Here is a 6,743-nt window from a genome sequence, read left to right as displayed (position 1 = left end):
GCCCGCAGCGCTCGCCGCGCCGCGCGGAGGAGCAGCGCCCGGCAGACGCGGGCCTGCCGCCCCGGCCCCGACTCCAGAGCAGCGGTTACCTGGCGCGCGGGTGGGGGCGAGCACGCGACCCGGAGCCGCGGGAGCGGGAGGAGGAAGACCGGGCCTCCAGACCCGGGAGGTTCGGGAAATTTGGGAGACTTGTTCCGCACTGGGTGACAGCTGTTCGTTGCGCACGCGCACGGGGCCCGGCGCCGATCCCTCCGCGCCGCTCACCCTCCCGTCCCGGGGCGGGGCGGGGCGACGGCGGGCCGGGCGCGCGCACGGCGAAGTCGGCTCTGCCCGCGAGGGCGCGCGCTCCGTCACGTGACTTCGGGCCCGGCGAGGGGTCACGTGGTCCTCGCCGCAGTTTAAAGGTGCCGGGCACCTTCCCGCTTTGGCTTCTGGCTTCGGCTCCGCACTTGAGCCGGAGTATCTGTGGTGCGTGTACCTTGCCTTTTGTGATGGGCTTTTCGCATCCTGCCGGGAGCAGGAAGACACCGAGACCGGAGGGAGAAACAGGTGCAGAGAGCCGCACCCGGAAGCGCCTGCCGGGTCCTGCGGGGCGCGACCTGCCAGAGTCCACGCGCCACACGTCGTCCCTGGCTCCCGCGTGAGCGGCCTACGGAGGCCTCGGGCTCGCGGACGTCAGCGGCGTTGTCAGGGGTGGGGCCTCGGGCGGCCCTGAGGGGCGGCGAGGAGTCCGGCCGACGTCGACAGCGTCCCGAGGCCCCAGCCCGCACCCTCCCTCGGGCAATGGGGGATCCCGCGGGGGCGCCGTTGCCACGCAACTGTGGGGCCAGAGACTTTTGCTCCCCCCTCGGAAGCAAAACTGTCTGGTGTTCGAGTCACCTACGCGCGGCCAGTCCCGTCCCGCGCAGGTGTGCGCTCAGGGTGGCGAAGAGACCCCCAGACGCTGGCTGCGTGGGCAGCCCGGCCCGAGGATCGCGGCGGACTATCGAAGCGCAGGGTTGTTGGAACTTGTTGGTTGTGCTCGGAGACCCCCACCTTCCAAGGTGTCAGGAGAACCCACAGACCAGAACCTTTGCCCTGCCAAAGGCAGGTGGCTGAGCCCCAGAGGTTTTGCAAAGCGGAAAGGTTTTTTTTTTTGTTTTTTTTTTTTTTTTTAACTTCCCGCTGCGTTGCCAGCTGGATCCTTCACATTTTCGCAAACCTCTACTCTGCTTAGAAAGATTAGCAAATCCTTATACCCTTGGCAACAACCTGGGGCTAAAATGCTAAACTTTCTGTTCTGATAAACATTTCCGCATTTTAGAAATATCCTAACAGGTCTGTTTAACCCACAGACTTGAGCTGCCTTCTCCGTGAATACAGATGTATATGGTTAAGTGAGCTGAAGCTAATGTGATTATGAAAGCCACCAGATCTTCTCACACATGTGATTGAGCCCCAGGGCCTTTTGCACTGTTACATCCCCAGACCTTTTTAAATTTTTGGAGACAAGATCTTTTTACTGAATTGCCACAAACTGGGCTCTTCCAATCCTGCTTCCCAGAGTGCTGGGCTTACTGGTGTGTAGTACCACGCCCCACCGAACCACCATGATCTCTAGTTACCCTCTGAACAATTTATGGTCTTTCAGACTCAGGCTCCCTAATAGCTGGGATTACAGGCATGAGCCACTGTCCTCAGATTAAAACCTTTTCAAACATTTAGTATGTTTTAGTATATTACATTGACATTCTCACCTATCTTTTGACAGACCATGGAGGTTGATTTAACTTGATAAAAGTATAAAACTTAAAAGCCTTCACTTCTGCAACAATGCTATTGTGTGAAACGGTAAATTCTGAAGGCAAAACAACAACAAAATTGGAAAGGAAGCTTAGCACTTTTTCCCATTTCAGTTTATTATAATCTTTTAAAGAGTTTCAGCAACTGAGCCAGGTGTGGTACATGTACTTGAAGTACTTGGGCCAGTCCTGGTGGCCCACACCTTTGGTTCCAGCACTGGGGAAGGCAGGCCAAAGATAGAGCTCAGAGGCCTAAGTGCCTGCCTGGCAAGCTCAAGGTGTGGGGTTTGATCCCAGGTTAAAAAAAAAAAATCAAGACTACTCCATAGTGAAATTCTACCTCTAAAACTCAAACATGCAAGGGAAAGGAAGGGGGAAAAAAAAAATTAAGATGTCCATACCGACTACCTCTGATAAATGTACTGAATACATGTACTAATTTTTTTAAAACTTAAAAAGCAAAATTAAGCACTTGAGAGACTGAGGCAGGAGGATCATGAATTTCAGGTCAGCCTGGGCTACACAGTGGGACTGATAGCAAGTAGCTTGCTTCTAAAGGGTGGCTTACCAACTAAACATTACTCATTTGGGGTTGCTTGCCTCTCCTCCCAGAGCCGGCCTCCAGGTTCTCTTGAACAGAATGAGTAAAAAACTGTGCTAAAATGTATTTCAGAAAGTAAAAGTGAAGGGTGGGAGAGAAAATGGCTCTGCAGAGCAATCTTGGGCTGAGTAAAGAGAAAAAGAGGGCGGGAGCAAAAAGTACTTGGTGTGTCTGGGAAACTGGGTTATCATGGAAAGCTCCCCTAGCACCAGCCCCTCCTGGCTGCCTGTCTTTTGTATATTATCCAAATCTCAAGGAAACCTGAGAGAACTTCTACAACCCAGTCTTGAGAGGCTTTGCTAAGATCCCACACCTCAGGCTGGTACCAGGTTGAGGCCACCTCAAAGCCTGCTCCACTTCTTGCGAGAAGTCTGTGAAGGACTTCAGGAAGTGTTCTGCGCATGTGTCCAGGATCTTGTCCTCAACAGGTCACACCTACTTATGTATATGGGAAATACAGAATCATAATAGATAAAAGAGATAAGTTTTTATGTATGTCATAATCATGAAACATCCATGATTTCAGGAAGGTGCCAGTATTCTAAGTCTTAGGCCTGACAATGGAGACTTCCAAGAGTAAAAGGTAGCAAAAATCTTAGGTCCGTAAAGCCCCTGAGCTTGGGAACATGCTGTAAAGTGCCTGTGTTTAGAAAGGTGTACCTGAGGACTGGGATTTGTGGAAAAGTCAACTGAGCCTCATGGCAGAAGAGAGGAACTTCTGAAGGTGTGATTAGTACTGCAGCTGCACCGGGGCTCAGATCAAAAGCGGCTCCTTTTTCTGTCACTTAAGTTGGTGCCCTGGAATCAGAGGCATGGGTTCCAGGCGAAGTGTAATGCTTCCATCGGTGATCATACAGTGCTCGGAAGTTCACAGGACATCATCACTGAGGAGTGCAAGGCTCCACCACCAGGCATGAATCCAAAAGATCTCTTCAAAGTAGGGGCCGGGGAGATGGCTCAGTGGAATAAGCACTTCCCTGGCAAGTACAAAGGCCTGAGTTCAATCCCTGGTTCTAAAAAAAAAAAAAAAAAAAAAAAGTGGGCATGGCAAGGAACACCTGTAATCCCAGAACTCTGGAGTCCTGAGGAAGGACTCCCAAATTTGAGCCCAGCCTGAGCAATTTAGCAACTTAGTAAGACCCTGCCTTGAAATTAAAAAGGAAAATAGGAAAAAGGTCTGAGGATTTAGCTCAGTGCAGAGGCCGTGGGTGTTCACTGAGAGATTCAGACACTTGACTGTTACTTTTCTTTTCTTTTCTTTTCTTGCACTGGTGATCAAACTTCTGACCTTGCGCTTGCCAGGCAGGCACTTACACCCTTGAGCTATCTGTCCCGCCCACTGTTATTTTCCATAAAGTCTTTGGTTACAGAAAGAAAATGCTTAATGTCTTAAAATGTACAGATAGATGTATATACTGCAAAGATAAATGTCTTCAGGCTGCTTTAACAGTTCTTGTTTTTCAGAGTGTCATCTTTTTTTTTTCTTAATTCATCTCAGTGACAGTATCTCTTAAAGTGTCACAAACAAGGTTCCAACTGTCGAGCACTTTGTTCTGCAGAAGACACTATTGACTTGCGAGCTATTCTGTGCTTTGCTTTACTGAAGTGACTGATTTTAAGCCCTTTCTGTGTAGGGATTAAATCCCTCACAGCCCTGATTTTTCTGCTCTGTCCCATCTTTCTTAAGTGTCCTCTCAATTATGCATAACTGGCATGCCTTCCTCCTACTATAGTGTCTTTTTATTTTTTTTATTTTTATTTTTTTGGCAGAACCGGGGATTGAACTCAGGCCCTTGCACTTGCCAGGGAAGCACTTATTCCACTGAGCCATCTCCCCAGCCCCTATAGTGTCTTTTTTTTGGGGGGGGGGAAGGGGAATGGGGGAGGGGGAGGGGGAAAGTGGGAGGGGGAGGAGGAACAAGGGGGGAGAGGGAACAAAGGAGGGGGAAGGGGAACGTGGGAGGGGGGAACGAAGGAGGGGGAGGAGGAATGAGGGAGGGGGAGGGGGAATCTATAGTGTCTTTTTGAGACAGGTATCACCTTGCGCTTCAGGCTGGCCTTGCACTCCCTTTGTAGTCCAGGCTGGTCTCAAACACACAATGAGCCTCCTATGAGCTGGGATTATAGGCTTGTGCCACGATGCCCAGCTTGTCCCACCCCTTCTCTAGATCACAGATATATTCCATTCTCCTCCAAAAGACAGAGACAAGGGGTCCGGGGAGATGGCTCAGTGGAATAAGCTCTTCCCTGGCAAGCACAAGAGCCTGAGTTCAATCCCCAGTTCCACCAAAAAAATAAAGGACTACTCAAAAGACAGAGACAGCCTGAACTACACAGTGAGACTCTCTCAAAGAAAGTTTTTGTGCAGGACAGTACAGCAGAATTACTACAACCACTAGTCCAGCCACGCATTTTAGTGAAAAGGGGCATTTCTTTCGGAATCTCAGCTTGTGCTTAAAGTCTTTCTATATTACTAAGGTTTTTTTTTTCCCCCAGTACTGAGGATTAAACTCAATGAGCTATCTCCCCCACCCAAGCTTTTTTTTTTCTTTAATTATTTCCAAATACCAAAATTCAAACTTGAATTACCAATATTTCCACTGTTACACTGACAGGGACCAATTTTAACCTTTGGGTTGTGAGCTAGCTAGGGTTTTTTTTTGTTTTTTGTTTTTTTGTTGTTTTTTTTTTCAGAACCGGGGATTGAACTCAGGCCCTAGTACTTGCCAGGGAAGTGCTGAGCCTTCTCCCCAGCCCTAGCTAATTCTTCCTAAAGAAACAGTTTTAGGCCAGACAGCTCTGCGGTCACCCTGGCGCCCCAAATGCTGTACCCTGGAATCCAGAATAGAGGCTCCTAACCCGCCTTTCTTGGCTTAAGTCTTTCAGGGACCACTTGGGAAGGAATATCTTCCCTAGTGGGGCTTTGGGGAATTGTCCGTGTTCACTGTTGAAAAAAATTCTGCACATATATTTAAGGTAACATTACAGAAATAGGACCATTTCCTTGAATCTCTGTACTCTGGCTCACTCCAGTCTGCTTTCACAGGAACAACAAAAGGAATAAAGTCGTTTTCTCCAAAAAAAAAAAAAAAAAAAAAAAGAAAAAAAGAAACAGTTTTAGCACTTGGGAGGCTGAGACAGGAAGCTCTCCATGAATTTGAGGCCAGCCTGGACTACCCAATGAGACCTTGTCTCAAAAAAGAAACACAATTTTAACAGAAGAGACCACACATCCGCTGATGCCTCACTTTATTTCCATTTCCCCGTGCCTCTCCAGATCTGCCAGACTTTTTTTTTTCACTAAGGGTTTCTGCTTGAAAGAAGTTAACCAATCACTTCTTTTTTCAAGAGGATCACATGTGAATCACATCCTGAGTTGTATGCTCCAAAATAAATTTTGATCAAGCTGGTATATGATTGTAATACCAGCACTGGGAAGGCTGAGGCAGGAAGATTACCATAAATTGAGGACAGTCTGAATTACATAGCGAGACCCTGTCTCAAAAATAAACATTTTTCCTTCCCCGCTTACCTCACCCCTACGGTGACACAATGCTGTTATGTAGATGCAGCCATTATTTTACAAGGTCAGACCTAGAAAGGATTCCAGGCTAGTGAGTCAGTTTGCTGTTAGATCTTGTTCGCTGCTAGTGAACTTGACCAACTGGCTGCTGATTTCACATGGAAAGCTAAAATCTTGTGCTGTCCTTTGTTCTAACTTCTTACTGTTTAACATTAGTACATAGCAACACGAGATAACAAGAAGATGGCAGGCGCCTACTCGTGGTAAGCCTGGGTGTTACTGAAGTCAGTGAATTGGTTCTCTTCAGCCCCGCCTTGCACGACCTGCAGATGACAGAGGCGGCAAGGTAGGCATTGCCACCAAGGGCCTCCGCTCTGCCTCTAAAAAGGCTGGGTCCCATCAGTGACAAAGCAGTCCATTCTGGGTGACCTGGTTTCATTAGCTACACTTAAGAGGATTAATTATCTAGCAGCTAGACTTAATCTGCTTGGTCTCTTCTTATTTTATACTTTGTCAACGTCATTGTTTTCTACAAGAATATCTATTGAAAAGTTCATGTATATTTTCTGCAATATAAGCTCCATTTTTTTCTTTTTCAGATCTAGAACTAGCATTTAAATTATCACAACCAAACTAAGAAACATTCCATAATGCTGCTGGTCTGTATTTAAACAAAAAAAAAAAAAAAAAAAACAGAAAAAGTGGTGTTATTGAAGGCAAAGAATGGAGAAGTTTCTCAAAACAAAGCAAAATTAGCAGAGCTGACAATCAAATGCAATAGGTGATCCTGGACTGATAATACATACATGCTATAAAGAACAGTTAAATAAACTAAAAT

At 47.5% G+C, this 6,743-nt stretch overlaps 1 protein-coding gene across 2 annotated transcripts in view; it reads right to left on the bottom strand.

Annotated features, from left to right (window-relative positions):
* Kdm4c (lysine demethylase 4C) overlaps positions 1 to 250 on the bottom strand; it is a 461,014-nt gene extending 460,764 nt beyond the window's left edge. For both annotated transcript variants that reach the window (XM_004631706.2, XM_023715829.1), the window contains exon 1: positions 90 to 250. The gene's annotated coding sequence lies outside the window, so the exon portion shown is untranslated. The remainder of the gene's footprint in view (positions 1 to 89) is intronic.
* Positions 251 to 6,743: the final 6,493 nt, after the last annotated feature.

This window comes from Octodon degus, unplaced genomic scaffold, assembly GCF_000260255.1.
Source record: "Octodon degus isolate 3935 unplaced genomic scaffold, OctDeg1.0 scaffold00044, whole genome shotgun sequence".
Lineage (NCBI taxonomy): Eukaryota > Metazoa > Chordata > Mammalia > Rodentia > Octodontidae > Octodon > Octodon degus.
The sequence above is the reverse complement of the archived record's forward strand: the minus strand, read 5'-3'. Positions and strand labels throughout refer to the sequence as shown.